Source organism: Neoarius graeffei, chromosome 5 (assembly GCF_027579695.1).
Source record: "Neoarius graeffei isolate fNeoGra1 chromosome 5, fNeoGra1.pri, whole genome shotgun sequence".
In the NCBI taxonomy this organism is placed as follows: Eukaryota; Metazoa; Chordata; class Actinopteri; order Siluriformes; family Ariidae; genus Neoarius; species Neoarius graeffei.
The window spans coordinates 60,754,005-60,771,568 of record NC_083573.1 but is presented as its reverse complement, the minus strand read 5'-3'; the positions used below and the strand labels follow the sequence as shown (position 1 = coordinate 60,771,568).

Here is a 17,564-nt window from a genome sequence, read left to right as displayed (position 1 = left end):
GGGAGTGACGTCATCGGAGTGAAATATCGGAAATTATTACACATACAGTTGTAGGTGCAATAGGCTTATTGAATCAGTCTCATGTAAAAAGGGATCAGTCTCATAAATTCATTAATCATTAATTCAAGTGTCTAATAGTTTTTGCTAAACTATTAAAATCAATGGAATAACTTAGTGGTGATGTTGCTGTAGTTTTAGTGAGTATTGTAGCTCTAATGTAATACGTTTACTCTAGATCTATAACATTCATATAACAACCCAATGGGCGAAGGCAATTAGAATACTTGTTTGACAGAGGTTGGCACTCAGTAAATGTTGTAGCAATAGACAGGACAGTTTATTCCAAAGATACCATTTATTGAAATAGCTGACATGAATTAGCAAACTAATACTGATCAGATATAGCAACAATAGCAGCCCAGGAATAATTCAATATAAATGGTGATACAATGTACACAGGTAATAATCAGTAGTGTATAGAGCAATAGTCAGTAATAAGTAGAATAATAACCAGTAGTAAACAGAGTAAGAAATCAGCAGTGCATATGATAATAACTAAGGCACTAATGGTGATCAGAAGTAATAGGCTATATGCAAGTTTACAGTGTAGAGGCGAGTGGATGTTAAAATGTGAGAGGGAAATCACGTGTGTGTGTGTGTGTGTGTGTGTGTGTGTGTGTAAGAGTGTGTGTGCGTGTGCGCAGCTATGCACTAACAAGATGAGGAGGAGCTAGGAGTGTGTGTGCGTGTGCGCAGCTGTGCACTAACAAGATGAGGAGGAGCTAGGGAGAGAGGGCGTGCACAGGCGCACGACAAGGAGGACGGGAGTGAGGCTATGTGCGCACGCGGGCGAGATAGGTGTAGTATGTGAATGTAATGCGTGAGCCTTTGTGCTAGGCCTCGCCTAAAAGGGGATGGGCAACAAGGAGATCGCACGAGGGAGAGACAAAGGATCTGTAGCTTAAAACTAGTCCAGCTAGGCCTTAAACCCCAAACTTCTACTCAACCCTTAGCTACTCCTGAAATCCCAATGTTGAGGGGTGTAGTGCGACAGAGGGAGTTAAAGAGATAGAGAGAGAGAGAGAGAGAGAGAGAGAGAGAGAGAGAGAGAGAGAGAGAATGCATCCACGACCTACAACCCTGATTCCAAAAAAGTTGGAACAAAGTACAAATTGTAAATAAAAACAGAATGCAATAATTTACAAATCTCAAAAACTGATATTGTATTCACAACAGAACATAGACAACATATCAAATGTCGAAAGTGAGACATTTTGAAATGTCATGCCAAATATTGGCTCATTTGAAATTTCATGACAGCAACACATCTCAAAAAAGTTGGGACAGGGGCAATAAGAGGCTGGAAAAGTTAAAGGTACAAAAAAAGGAACAGCTGGAGGACCAAATTGCAACTCATTAGGTCAACTGACAATAGGTCATTAACATGACTGGGTATAAAAAGAGCATCTTGGAGTGGCAGCGGCTCTCAGAGGTAAAGATGGGAAGAGGATCACCAATCCCCCTAATTCTGCGCCGACAATTAGTGGAGCAATATCAGAAAGGAGTTCGACAGTGTAAAATTGCAAAGAGTTTGAACATATCATCATCTATAGTGCATAATATCATCAAAAGATTCAGAGAATCTGGAAGAATCTCTGTGCGTAAGGGTCAAGGCCGGAAAACCATACTGGGTGCCCGTGATTTTTGGGCCCTTAGACGGCACTGCATCACATACAGGCATGCTTCTGTATTGGAAATCACAAAATGGGCTCAGGAATATTTCCAGAGAACATTATCTGTGAACACAATTCAACGTGCCATCCACCGTTGCCAGCTAAAACTCTATAGTTCAAAGAAGAAGCCGTATCTAAACATGATCCAGAAGCGCAGACGTCTTCTCTGGGCCAAGGCTCATTTAAAATGGACTGTGGCAAAGTGGAAAACTGTTCTGTGGTCAGACGAATCAAAATTTGAAGTTCTTTATGGAAATCAGGGACGCCGTGTAATTCGGACTAAAGAGGAGAAGGACGACCCAAGTTGTTATCAGCGCTCAGTTCAGAAGCCTGCATCTCTGATGGTATGGGGTTGCATTAGTGCATGTGGCATGGGCAGCTTACACATCTGAAAAGACACCATCAATGCTGAAAGGTATATCCAGGTTCTAGAGCAACAAGTGCTCCCATCCAGACGACGTCTCTTTCAGGGAAGACCTTGCATTTTCCAACATGACAATGCCAAACCACATACTGCATCAATTACAGCATCATGGCTGTGTAGAAGAAGGGTCCGGGTACTGAACTGGCCAGCCTGAAGTTCAGATCTTTCACCCATAGAAAACATTTGGCGCATCATAAAACGGAAGATACGACAAAAAAGACCTAAGACAGTTGAGCAACTAGAATCCTACATTAGACAAGAATGGGTTAACATTCCTATCCCTAAACTTGAGCAACTTGTCCCCTCAGTCCCCAGACGTTTACAGACTGTTGTAAAGAGAAAAGGGGATGTCTCACAGTGGTAAACATGGCCTTGTCCCAAATTTTTTGAGATGTGGTGTTGTCATGAAATTTAAAATCACCTAATTTTTCTCTTTAAATGATACATTTTCTCAGTTTAAACATTTGATATGTCATCTATGTTCTATTCTGAATAAAATATGGAATTTTGAAACTTCCACATCATTGCATTCCGTTTTTATTTATAATTTGTACTTTGTCCCAACTTTTTTGGAATCGGGGTTGTAACTACGGTAAATACAGATAGTAAACAAAGCAAATCAAACAACACGCGGTCTAAGACCGACTTTCATGTAAATCAAAATGCGTACATTTAAACCATGAATTAATTCAAATAAACAACACTCTTCACATTAACTAGCCACAACTAAGACTAACAATTGCCCAGATGCCAGCCTTACTTGAGATCACTCTTGCTTGGCGACTGAAAGTGTCTGTTATCCGAAGACAGCGCGGAGCGCAGGTCCAGGGAGAAAACAGTTCTGTTCCTTTTACTTTTACAGCTCGTCAGCTGAAGATCTTCGGTGTCCCGTCAGTCGTCCGATGATCTGGAAGGAATCTTGCTTGTAGTTCGTTGACGTTGCGAAAGGGGAAAGGGATCTGGTCTCCTTTTCTCTTTAAAATACTGCGTGGGCTGCAGTAACTAACCAGTTCAGTTATTATTGCAACTATGTGAAGCTCAAATACATTGAACTTTGGCTAAAGGTCCGATATCAATAGCTCGTTCTTTGTCCTTTGTCCTTCTGTAGCACAGATGCAACGACGTCTCTTTCACGCATGGGATCCACTGCCAGAGAGAAGGAATTTTGATTCCGCCGCGGGTTTAAAGCACAGTCATGATGTCACTGTATTTGGTATCCGGTATCATCTCTGTATCCAATACCATTACAGGGAGTCAGAAGAATGGGCAGAGATAGAACATGGCATCAAGTAGGAATTTTTGTGTTCAATGCTGTACAGTGGAAGGGAGAAGATGGTTCATAAAGTGAAGCAGGGAATTGGTTACTATGGCTACAGCATGGCAGCCCCCCCTACACAGTACACTTTTTCGATGGAATAAAAACATGTATTTCCCTTCTAGTGGGTTTCATTCATTTGGTTTGATAGCATGCAATATTGTTAGCATACCACTTATCCTGTAATAGAGTATTACATCACTCTACCCAATGGAGAATGAGCGTTGAATATGGTTTACAATATTGCATGGTTGTCAAGACAACATGACATCACACGTTGGAGACGTAAAACTTCCGTACCAGCGAGTGACTGGGACAATTTGTAAACAAACATGGCCACCAGGTTTGCTTCGTTAAATATGGAAGATTTTGAGAGAATTTTGAAAGAGAAAGACACATTGAACACCTGAAAGAAATGTGTATGTATAGTAATAATAATATTCAGCTAGCATGATACTGAATTCGTCTTCAACTCGTTCAGTATCATGCTAGCTGAATGGAATATATCTGATATACCACTCAATGCCAGCTAATATTATTTAAATATGTCACTCAGCTCCATGATGCATTTCATATGAAAAATGTGAGCTTTTCAACAGGAGAAGATAAACTTCATATCTTCAAGCCAATGTGTGATGTTCTTTTTATTTTATAGACACATTCACAAATAAAAAGTACCCAAATTTATCAAAACAATTCATTGATATCCTCACGAGTGATATGTAGAGATTTATGTCACAGTTTTGGTCCTCCATGTTCCTGATGTAGCTCATATGAAAAATATGAGTGGCGTATTTCCCAGTAAAACACTCATGCCCATATATAAAGATAATATTTTATATTTTCATATTTATTTCATATTTTATGTTTATATATTTTCAGTATGTCACTCATGAGGATATCAGTTATTTGGTTTGATAAATTTGGGTACTTTTGTTTGTGAATCATAACCATGTAATACCCTCTATATATACAACCCCAAATCAGAAAAAGTTGGGATGGTATTGAAAATGCAAATAAAAAAGAAAGCAGTGATTTCTAAAATTACTTTGACTTGTATTTCATTGCAGACAGTATGAACCCAAGATATTTAATGTTTTGTCTGGTCAACTTCATTTCATTTGTTAATATTCATCCATTCTTGAGTTTCAGGTCTGCAACACATTCCAAAAAAAATTGAGACAGGGCAACTTAGGGCTAATAATGAGGTAAAACCATTAAATAATTATGGGATTTGAAACAGGTGATGTCAACAGGTAATTGTAATCATGATCTCTCAAAATCACTTCACGTCTTAAAGCTATATGGCCTTTCAATTTCATAAAATCAGTGAAAGTTAGTTCCCTCTGAAATTTGGTCACTGGTCATATGTTTATTTCTGCAACATCTAAAAAAAAACCCCCAAAAAAACACCCTAGGCCATTCTGTGGCTGGGAAGTTATTTAATTTGAGGGGATTCCCTAGCAAATAATGTGCATGAAATCGCTCACTTTGCACAGTCAAGCAGACAGAGGAAGTCCGGTGTGCGCATGCACAGGTTTACCTTCTTTTCCTTCTTCTTTTGGGTTTTACGGCAGCTGGCATCTAGTGTTGTGCTACTGCCATCTACAGGTTTACCCTGACCATGCACTGACAGTTACATCATTCTGTCGCTAAACAAACAGCTGATCACACTGAGGTGCTCACTGACTGTTGATATTTATTATTTTGGTCCTGCATTTCCTTTCCTTCACAACTTAACATCTTTTTCTTCTCACTTTCCGTGACTGTAGTCTGTCTTTCATGTTTCATTCGCACACTCACGTCCTCCATTTTTCTCTCCTGTTTCAAATTTGTATCCCACAATGCCTTTCACGAACGGGGAAAGCCCACCACATGATGCATGATGTAGTATCTTGAATTGGGTCATGGTGAAGCAGGAAAAAATAGCAGAGAATTTAGGGTCACGTGGCCCTAAACTCATTAATTGCTCTATTAAAAAAACTAATAAAATTGGAAGTCTGTGATTCGAATTCAGTAGCTTTCGGTCCACTAAGCAAAAATAATTGAGTGTCTGGGAAAAAATTTTTTATGACCTACACTTGAAAACTCTGAAAGGTGGTCTACCTTTAAAGTAATGATATATGACACAGAAAAACCTAGGAATGAGTCGGTGTATTCAAAATTTTGACTGGCATTATCTATCTATCTATCTATCTATCTATCTATCTATCTATCTATCTATCTATCTATCAAGATAGATAGATAATTTTTCCAGCCAACTATCCTTGTGAGCACATCTGGACACCATATATATATATATATATATATATATATATATATATATATATATATATATATATATATAAAACACATTTCTCTCTCTCACACACACACACAGACACGTGTGGACATATAATGCTTGCCTCTTCACTTTCTCCAAGCCTCTACAACATGTGCACAAAAATGTGCAATCTGCACAGATAATTCAAAGTGTTACAGTCTTGCATTCTAATCTCATTTCACACACACACACACACACCTGAGCACGAATGTTACTCGTCTGCATTTCTCTGTTTACAACACTTTTCATGACCCTTTGGCCATATTTTCTTACTGGCTCCCTCCCTCACTCAGCGCAAATCCTCAGCCACTTTCCACTGAGCAAACGTGTAATGTTACTGCAAGTCACTCTTCTGCAACACTTTTCCACTTCTTATGTAAATGCAGTGCAGATTGTGATCAGGGATTTATTTTCCCTCTGCCTGTCCACTCTTCCAGTTGCATGGGTCTATCACCAGACACAGCGCCGACTCCACTAGTCAGTTTGATTATACAAATTCAGCATTGTCACTTCGTAGCTTACTCTCTGAAGAAATGCTGCAGAGGCAGAAGTTACAAAAGGGTGGAAATTTTCTCTGGAATTGTATAGAAAAACCTGCAACAAAAGAGTCTCATACAAATGTACTACAGATAGAGAACAAGAAGATTGTTGGGAAAAATGAATGTTGAAATGAATAAAGAACACTCATCCTCTGAAATGAGAGAATTTTCAAAAGGGAATGTGTAAGAGTATGAAGCTGAGGGGAAAAAAAAATATGAGGATGGATCCACAGAGACACTCTGTTAGTGTTTATCCAAAGGGCAGCTCTGATGACATTTTGGGGATAAAAATGTAGCAACTACTTATTCCACTGAATAGGATTGTGCCTATGGCTATAGTCAGCACTTCATTTAGGCAGGAGAAATATATAAAAGCTGGCAGCTGGTTAAAGCAATTGCCCACATCCAGGGACGGAGTCATTTTGAGAAAATCAAGGACACTTTTGCAGTAGAGATACTGCAAAAACAAAGGGGTAGCTTATGTTTGCATCCCAGGTTCTGCACAAACTTAACCATGATGAAGCATGCTAAACAGAATCCTTTTTCTAGAATTATTTCGAATTATTTATTTATCCTTTCAGAATAAGCCACATGAGAGCTCAGAGGAAAGCCACATTTTCTCCCATTTACTTCTTTATATATATATATATATATATATATATATATATATATATATATATATATATATATATATATATAATTTCTTGAATATATGAAGGTTTAATTGCTGAAAAAGGGAGGAAAAAATACAGCACACCTTGTGAGTAACCTGCCCAGCCATCAGTAGGATGAAAGCTTTAATGTATATCCTACTTGATGAATTGAATGAAATAAAACTTCACTTACTAGGTTCTCAAAGGAGATAATGTCCTAAATAATAAAAAGACACCTTGACACCAAATGAACTATTTGACTTTCTATGAATTTCCACATTCTCTTACTTTCAGTCATGCCTTTCAACAAAATAATTGTGAATGCTACAACAGATGCTTTATTCAAACTCACTTGCTAAAAATGACATTACAGTGGCTTCATTTTCTACAAACATCTCTGGCAATAAAATGTGTGACAGTCAGGTAAAGAACTAGCATTTTTCTATTCTTGCATTACATAAATAAGGACATGACACTGCTGTCTCTCAGATTTCATCAGATGATTCTAGCTAATGAAATTCTCATTACAAAAAGGAAAAAAAACAACACACTACTCACATGATCTGAGGTTAAACTACACAATATATGTAATGAAATGATACTAGTTTAAATTGAGCAATAAAATGACCAATTTTTCACACTCACTGTATGCATTTCTCAATCATCAGTCATTTTTACATATATAGGTTTTCATTTCTGAATGCAACTTGGCCACAATTGGTAAAATCAATTATGGAGTTTGTTTTATTGCTAATGCTATTCACTAAAATCGTAGTCTGATACATTTAGCAATCAAAGCATGACTTAAATGACAGGAAGAGAGTTTATTTAGCTAACTATGTATTCATTCAGCTTCAGTAATCACTTTATCCTGGTCAAGGTCATGGTGGATCTGTAGCCTGTCCCTGGAACACAGGGTCTGAAACAAGAATACACCCTGGATAGGAGGCCAGTCCATTGCAACGGACAAGGCACACACACCAATTCACATACTCATTCAAACCTTGGGGAAATTTAGTGCTGTCTGAGGACCCAGAGAAAAACTATGCAGACATGATGAGAACATGCACTACTCCAGATAGACTCCAAATCTGGGACCCAGGAGCTGTGAGTTTGCACAATCATGCTGCTCTTGAAATATCTGTGTTAGCCTAATAAATTTGCCAATCAAATAATAACATACATCATAAGAGGAGAGTTTATATGGCTAATGAGCCAGGATGTTTCTATTATATTGGTTAGGCAGGATGGCTGTTTTGTGGTTTGTATACTGGCAGCTGAATGAAGCTAACTAAGCTGCAAGCAAATTCTATTGCTGCTGACAAGTAAACACATTTCCCTGTTGTTTAGGTTAGCAATATCTTTCCAGTATATTTTTAAATATAAATTTATATGCATTAAATAAAAATGTTTTATTTTGGTTATATTCGTTTCTGAAATGTTCAGAAATTAAGAAAAAAAATCATCCATTTTTTCCCCGCAGACTGCCATAAATTGAATTCAGTATTTAACTGAATAAAAATACAAAGATTACTTGATAATTGTGCAACAGTCAACTTTCATGATGATGTTATAGGATCTTGTAGAGGAGAGAAATCTATGGAGTGAAGCATTACTGCAGTACAGTGACACAAGGTGGATTCACAAAATAATATTCTATGCGTCTCATCTGACTGTCAGAGGAGAACAAGCTTTCTAATCATGGAGCCTTTTGTCAGGTGTAGTTTAGTTCCTCAGATAAGATGTCAGTCTGTACTGGCAAAGGCTCACAGCTAATCAACTATGAGAAGTGCGCTGCATATGAGAGGAAAATACTCAGCTTTATCCAGACTTACGAAAGGCAATCACCAGCCATTTTCCCAGCCAACTAATCAAGCCTGCAAGATAATTATAGAACCATTCAAAAGGTCTAAGGGAAGAAGAATGGTATGTTCCAAAATTACAGGGTATTGTAATGACCAATGTCATTGTTTTTGAAGAGGAAACTGTTTATTTCCAGAAAATGAACTTCAAATTCACATTTATTTGGATTTTTAACTTCTTATCAAATAGCCCTTTCTATACACAGCATTCACAAAAATGGAATAAGAAACAGAAAGGAAACACATGGAACATCAATTGGTTGTTATTACTGAAATACAAGCAGAATAATCCTAAGAGATGAGACATGGGTTGGATTGGTAGGGAATTGGCCATTGTGTGCCAGTGGGGATTACTATAATGTGCACAGGCTGAATGGGATTAAATTTGCAATCTGACAGGATGAGGTCTGCTTCATGGAAGAAATCTCTACAAAGACAAGTTCTTTAACAAAAGTGCAGAGGGGCACATTACAAAAATGATGAGAGTAGAGGTTTTGGAGCAGGAAGAAGAGAAGGGCAGTTGAAGTGACAGGAAAAGAAAGCCTGTATATAGCATCTCTGGGCATTAGAAAGAGTCAGACTTGCTGACTTTATGAAACAGCCTGGCCGCCCCTGTTTCATTCAATCACACTGGTCAGGACAGCCCATAATAATATCTTCACGAGACTTTTTAAAATCTGACGGTGACTAGAGTTCTTGGCTCTTGGCCTTTAATAGGCACCATCTAGCACACGCTCATTGCATGGCTCCAGTTATCTCTACGGAACAGCAGCCACCAGCCCTTTCACTTATTCTTATGCACAGAGCATCCTAAATGTCATTACCAGCAGAGAAAATGGGACAAAGACCCACTGATTGTCCACTGGCCTTGATGTGTGTCATGCTTTTTAATCACAGCTCCGTTTCAAGTTGTTTAATCAGTTGACTTCATTCGTTTTTTTTTCCAGATCATGTACCTGTAGTGTAATAGTACCCAACATCCCACATGATTCTGCATGATCTGAGATCTGTTTACTCTTGTGTGTGCATAATAATTTTCTAGCACTGCCTGTTGCTGCTACTGAAACACTTTGCAGTCTGAATGAAGCGTCTTCTGGGCTTTTTTTAAAGTGAGAAGTATATTACAGAAATCAATTCACCAGAGGCTTCAGTTAGAAAGTCTTGCCTCAAATATAAATGACTCAACATGGAATAACACTACCTCTGACCTTTTACTTGCTTGCTCCATTGAATAAATATGTTGTGCATCATGTGTGTGGTTTATAAATCCATTTTGAAATGACAACAAAATGTTTTTGAAAAAAAGGATAAACTATTGTTTACATAATATATGAATGTACAATTAATGTTATATATAAAAAGCAGGTGAAACTACAGTTGCAGTACATCTGGCATTCAGCACGATTGAGTCAATAGAAAAACAGTTGTGTAAAAATACATAATAGGATGCTTAAATAGAATAAACACCATTGGTGTACTAGTATTTGGACTGGATGTCTTTGGATTTTAGAGTTACAGTAGGTTGCATACTCTCTCACCCCTGTCAATCAGACCACCACAAGCCAATGCCATGCCTTTTTGAGCTCATGTATGCAAAAGAGGGTAAATAGCATTTTCCTCTGAGTCTGTTTATGAATTACCATTACTAATACAACATGACAGAGAAGTTGTTTTAAAGAAAACAGCACAACCATCAGTTACAGTTGTGGAGTGCAATTCACATTCAAGCTCCCTTCATGGACAGCTGTGCATATGCATTTGTTTACAGGCTGAAGCCAGTTGAACCGTCACACCCGCAGAAGCCAAAGAAGCATGCCAACTGACAAAATAGAGTAATATAACAGGATTTTATATAAATATGACTGCATATTATTTTTTTATTTATTGTGACATCAGAGATAAACAGCAACATAACAAAAAAAAAAAAAGTTAGTTTTGCTGAAATACCGTGTTTGACTTTTCAGGCCGTATACATTCAGATTCTAAGCATCTAAATGTGTGTAATTGGCATGACATAGGTACATATTGCACATAATATATTTTGGGCAGTGCAATCTACAAACCCAATTGCAAAAAAAGTTGTGAAACTGTGTAAAACATAAAATGAAAACAGAATATGAAGATTTGCAAATCATGGCAACCCTATATTTCATTGAAAATAGTATAAAGACAACATATCAAATGTTGAAACTGAGATTTTTTTTCCAATATATGCTCATTTTGAATTTTATGTCAGCAACAAGTTACTATTATACTATGTTACCATACTAACACAGACATATCTCATACTGGGGGATGCTAATGGACAAATAACATCTAGTTAACTAAATTAACCTTACAAAACTTGGATGCCCCTGACACAAAGTAATGCAAACATGGATGGCAAACTAGCCAACAAAGTGAGACAGAAACCAACACAAGAACACTTATTACCAGTACAGATGTCCGAGTGTTGCCTAGCAAGCTTGCTAACATCACCTTCAGACGCAGCTAACGGCTAAACCTTGGTCAAAATAGACTGACTTGGCTTATGATCAAAAGCTAGCGAGTTTATAACTTTGCTAACATACCGAAATATCAAGCAAGTGCAACAACACAACACATAGCAAGACAACTAACGTAATATTACTTACTAGTTCAACAGAAAGAAGCCCAGCTTGGTGTCTGTCTTGCAGCCTTTTATCTCTCTTAGCTCTTGCCAACAAATAAAATCCAGTCCAAGATTTACACTTGTCCTGTCTCTTGCTCAGTCACTCTCCCTTTTTCTCTTCCAGGCTTCCCCAGACAGCGTCATCTTTGGTCTCTTCACCTTGACTGCCATGATGTCTGTACTGAGATTATTGATTTAGTTTACCTTTCTAGGTAGTGAATTGCTGGCCAATTTTAGAACCTGCCCTAAAGCTGGTGCAGTTTTAGTGCCTTAAAGCGTTATGCAGTTCTCATGATGCCATAAAGCGTGACACAGTTCTCATAAGGGGTCTCAGGGATGTCCCACCAGAGTTACATAGTGCTATAACTGGCAAGCTGGGCACAGACTCAGAATAGAACACAAGCCACTCTCCCTATTTTAAGTGAATGTACCATCATAATGATTTTGAAGCTGATATTTTAGGGTAAAATTCCAACCTAATGTTGTTTTAATATCACTTTTTAGTTGACACTGACTATAAGAACCTTGATTACTTTCAAACAACCAAACAACTCAGCACAAGACAAGTTCAGTGGGCTCTACTGCTCACTACACTAAATTTTACAACTTCATGTCTTCCAGGTTCTCAACAAAACCAAAACCTCAAATTATATTATCTTGCCAGAATTCTGCTTCATCACTGTCATAAGAGGGGCTACTGCTTGTCAAATTGTCTGGGACTTCCAAAATCTCCTGGCTTCTATCCAGTGCCATTCAAAAAAGCTCTGTGTCCCTTTCAATTGTCTTCATGTCCTGATAACCTGAGCATATACTTCAGTTGCCACTGGACACCTGGGTGTCTCCAAGACCCATCAACTTGCCACAAAATATTGGTGGGAGACCATGACACAAGACAGAGAAGTTTGCTAAGTTTTGCTCTCTGTGTGCCCAAGCTAAGATTTAACACACTCCCATTTGATGAACTCACAGTCCTACAATGCAGATGGCTCCATATTATGGTAGACTTTATCACAGATAAGCCTTCAAAAGTTAAGTCAAGCAGTTCAATGACACCATTCTGAGACTCCTAATTATGAACCAGGTGATCAGTTATGGTTGTCAACCAAGGTGTTCACATCATTTAGAATGGGGGGGGGGGGGGGGACTCTCATGTCCCATTACATGTGGCCATCAGAGTATTCCACTGAATCAGTAAAGTAACCTTCAAGCTATAAGTGCCACTTCATTACCATTTATCCCCAAGCTTCCATTTTTCCCTTTGCAAGCCTCTCATTATTTATCTGTTAGGTGATGCCACACAAATAACAGTCCCAATCACTACTAGTTCTAACAATACTTCCACCTAATTACTTCCACAGAAGGCCTTCCATTCACCAATTATTGAATGCTTGTGTAGTCATCAAAATTGTTCTGACTCAGATGCCACTCACCACAATTTTATTAATCAATCAGGTGAAAGCTACCATAGTACAACTGTCATTACCAAATATCTTTCTCCAAGCTGCATACTTCTGCTGCTTTAAGCAAATAACCAAATTCACATCCAGAAAAAATAGTGTTTATCAAGGGTTTTTTTGGTACTCAATTTAGCTTTATTAATGGTTCCTACTTTGAACCTTTTATTAAAGGAAAACCTGGGTGTGTCAGAAGCATAACAGAATTGCATTGTCCCATGTCCAAATAGAATGTCTGTGTCCTGCTTTATGAGGTACATTCATCTGACCAATTTTTAAAGGGACCAAACAAAAGTTACCTTTGCTGTCCTACATATCTCACAATCTACTGCATTAGTCAACCTGTAACAAAGAACACACTGGGGACAGGGGCACATATGTTTATAAATACAGCATGTTATATAGTTTGAATTATATATTATTATTGTTTTGAATTACAATTTTATTTTTGATGAGAAATAGCTGTTGTAGTCTTAAATTTTTCATGTGTGATTTTACACAATAGACATTTAGGATTAGAGAGTGATAGCATATGTTGGTGTTCTGGCAATATCTTGGCATATGTTGCCTTCAAAGAGTGTCCCAAAAGGTTTTCTTGCAGGTACCATCATAGCTACCAGAGTACTGCTTTCTGGAACATTATCTTATGAGAGAGCATAGACAGCAAGGCAGCTGCCATCTATTTCGGACACACACCCTTTTGTTGTATGGCTCCACATAGAAGCATCAAAGGCGTATCCAAAAGGGATAACTCTTTAGGGTGTTTTTTTGTTTGTTTGTTTTTTCGAAAACCATATCTAAATATATCAAACTGCAAAATACACACATCTTAGCAACAGATTATTCATGCAACTTTCATGATATCATATACATGCTCAATGTCAAGGAATTAGTAGAAAGATAATTAACTCAGCTAATTAATGTTTCTCAACATCACCCCTAGTTAGTGTACATAAATTTATTTCCAGCTATGTATTGCTAGAATAAAGCATAGCTGGTTACTGAAAGGTTTAGAATTGAAGCTTTTATTCTCATGGATGAGTATCTACACTTGACTGATTTCTGTATTGGTGAACTTTGAACCACCAATTTATTATTTATACTCTTGGTGGGCTAAGAGAGAGCAATATGCAAATAGACTCACTAAAAGCCTGGATGGATGACAGGCCAGAAAAAATGCTGAAAGAGTGTCATTCAAAATGGTTTATTTTACTGTTCTTTAAAATCTTTAAGATTCCTTACAGTAGAATAAAGGTATGTTGTGTATATTTGGTTTTCTACATGTCTATCTTTTACAGACAGCTCCAAAACTCTCTAGAGCCAACAATATTTCATATCCAGTCAGTCTGTGCCTCAGAGTATACAAACAAGTAATGATGTGACCCTGCTCCTCTTCTGTGACTTGCTACTGCATACTAACAAACAGTTGTCTATTGCAGGGATGTAGGGTGAAGGGTAAACGGTTACCGGTTTCATGGTAAAATTCCCAAGAATTAGTACTACAATTTCAAATTTTAATTATCATTAAAATCACAGTTGATTACTATGGTTTGAAAGTTCACATTCAGTACTGTCCAGCATCAACCAAAATTTCCCAATATCACTACATAAATGCTGCATGGAAGACATCAGTCCTTTTTGTATTGCTTTTAACCAGTCAACATTTTCTAAACTCGTGCATGCATTAGTTTTTAATGCCATATTTTTGGTTTCAGTAATTTAAAAAAAATCATGGCAGCTGCAGTTTGGCTCGGTTGTGAAAGAGGTTCAGTGTAAAAGTTTCCAACTATCAAAAGTGTTGGAGTACTTCAAATTATAGCAGCACTAGACATACGTCTCTGGTGCGGATTTGGAGGGGCACCCCCCATCCAAAAAAAAAAAAATCAAGGTCAAGGTCTCTTTGTCATTTCAACCATTTACAGCTGGTACCATACACAGTTAAAATGAAACTATGTTTCTCCAGGACCATGGTGCTACATTGAACATCACAGGACTACAAATCTACACATAACAAGATAAAGGGCAAGAGTGCAACGAGTGCAACACTGCAGACAGTAACAACACAATAGACAATAAACAGACAGTAAAACAACACAAACATAAAGTGCAGACACAAGCAACAGGTGCAAATAGCTTTCGTATTGCAGATACCAAGATATGCCAGCTGCTTTTTAATTTAATTAATAAGGTTTAAAAAATAAACAAAATAAATCTTTATGTGGGATTAAGCTGAAGAATTTATGGTATAAATTTATCGTTAATAGTAGGTCCTATAGCTTAGGTTTTTTCGCTTGTGACAGGAACACAGTGAAAAGCAAGCTGGGCAAGTCCTGTTGGATTTTAACAGGGTGCAGGAACTTCATGCATCGATATAATAACATACTGTATTTCCGGACTGCACTGTAGACTACATGTAAAGGGTGTGCGCCATCCTTTTATATTTATGGTCTCGTTAACATGCATGTTCACAAGCCAAAATGATAAGATGCTGCAGCAGGCTTACTGCGTACATACACGTGTCGGCTGTCCAGCTACTGTTCATATTCATTAATAGGGTCTCCTTGTACTTATTATACCCTGTGTAGGTACATGGTACATGTGTCGGTTTGGGGGTGAGCCTCACTTTGATTTTTACGACAGATAGGTCAATACATCTGTGAAAGATGTTGATTTTTGCAACGGCTCTGAAGAAAACCTGCTTGAAATCCCCTGAGTCTTGGGAACTAAGACTTATTATAGGACTTGTTCACATGCCACTCACACAGTCATTGTATCATTATCTCAGTCTATTAGACTCAGGAGCTCAGATTACAGTTACTGACTTTGTATCATAGATATGCAACTCTTGCAGTCTTTGTTTATAGTTATCTTGGTATTAAGCTCTGTCTTAAGCAGCCACTTACATTAATTCACTGTCTTATATGTGCATTGAATGTCCTGAGCAGGAGCTCAGATTATAGTTGCTAAAATAGTAATTATTTATTGATATAAGGTGTTCTGTGGTTAGTGTACTATACTATAGTGTGTCATGTGGTAATGCATTATATGATAATGCATTACCACATGTATCAGTTGTAATTATGTTCTACACATACACATTATATGATAATGCATTACCACATGTATCAGTTGTAATTATGTTCTACACATACCTGCAACTCTGACAACAGAAGAAGCCAAGCCAAGAAATCTTTATTTGCCACACGTACACTCAAGCACAGACTTATGCACACAGTGAAATTTAACCTCTGCATTTAACCCATCTGAAGCAGTGAACACATGCATGCACACCCAAGTGAGCAATGAACACACAGTGCCTTGAGCAAAGAGCAGTGGGCAGCTATGCTACAGCACCCAGGGAGCAGTTGTGGGTTAGGTGCCTTGCCCAAGGCACTTCAGCCCAACCTCAGGCCATGGCTGCCCCATATTAACCTAACCTTTTTGAACTGTGGGGGAAACAGTAGCACCTGGAGGAAACCCACGCAGACACGGGGAGAACATGCAAACTCCACACAGAAAGGCCCCCGTCAGCTGCTGGGCTCAAACCCAGAACCTTCTTGCTGTGAGGCAATAGTGCTAACCACTGTGCCGCCCCACCGTTTTCAGTGACTAATAAAATGATTTTGAAAGTTTCTTTAACAGATTTCATTCACAACGTGTCTCTGACAGCTCAAAATGCATCTCCAGGCATTGAAAAACTGCAGAGCCCCAGCCTTCCTGGGGTGACGGCCCTCCTTCCCATTTTCCTGGATCCGTCTCTGCATGAGCCTGCCAGAAAAGGCAAAACCACTGTAATGTTGTCTATATGTATTTCTTAAATTACCATAAGCAGGGAGAGCATATATATATATATATATATATATATATATATATATATATATATATATATATATATATATATATATATATTATGGCATGCCGTTCAGGAAATTAATCTTTGAATATATTGAATGAAACCCTGAATATATTGAATGAAACCCTGAATATATGGAATGAAACTTTGAATATATGGAATGAAACCCTGAATATAAGGAATGAAACCCTGAATATATGGAATGAAACTTTGAATATATGGAATGAAACCCTGAATATAAGGAATGAAACCCTGAATATATTGAATGAAACTTTGAATATATGGAATGAAACCCTGAATATATGGAATGAAACTTTGTATTCTGCCCCTGCTCCCACAGCTCGGCAGATAGACAACAGGTCCCAAGAAAAACTCTGACTCAGAGGATAGTATTAGAGTATATTGAGCAACGCTGTAAAACTCGACAAACAAAATTTACAAATTAGCTTTATATACAGAAAATACCGTTATACAAATATGCGTTAGCTTCCGGCTAATGTTAATGGCAAAATTAATGTATATGCTAATGCTAACATTCGCCGTGATCGGCAAATGCACAAGCATAGATTTAGACTTAGACAGACTTTAATGATCCACGAGGGAAATGACTTTGTCACGTAGCTTTGTTGCACATAAAAGAAGTAAACACTAATAAAACCACAAGCATTCGCCAGTGTTAACAATGTCTTTATTGTTTAAAATAGCCGCAACCAAATCCCGAGCCGACTGACTAATTTTTGCTGCAGGATGGTGGCAGT

General features: G+C 37.9%; 1 protein-coding gene across 1 annotated transcript in view; it reads right to left on the bottom strand.

The window, feature by feature from the left end:
* The window catches only part of grik3 (glutamate ionotropic receptor kainate type subunit 3), a 258,630-nt gene that overhangs the window by 221,185 nt on the left and 19,881 nt on the right, over positions 1 to 17,564 (bottom strand). The gene's annotated exons all lie outside the window — the stretch shown is intronic.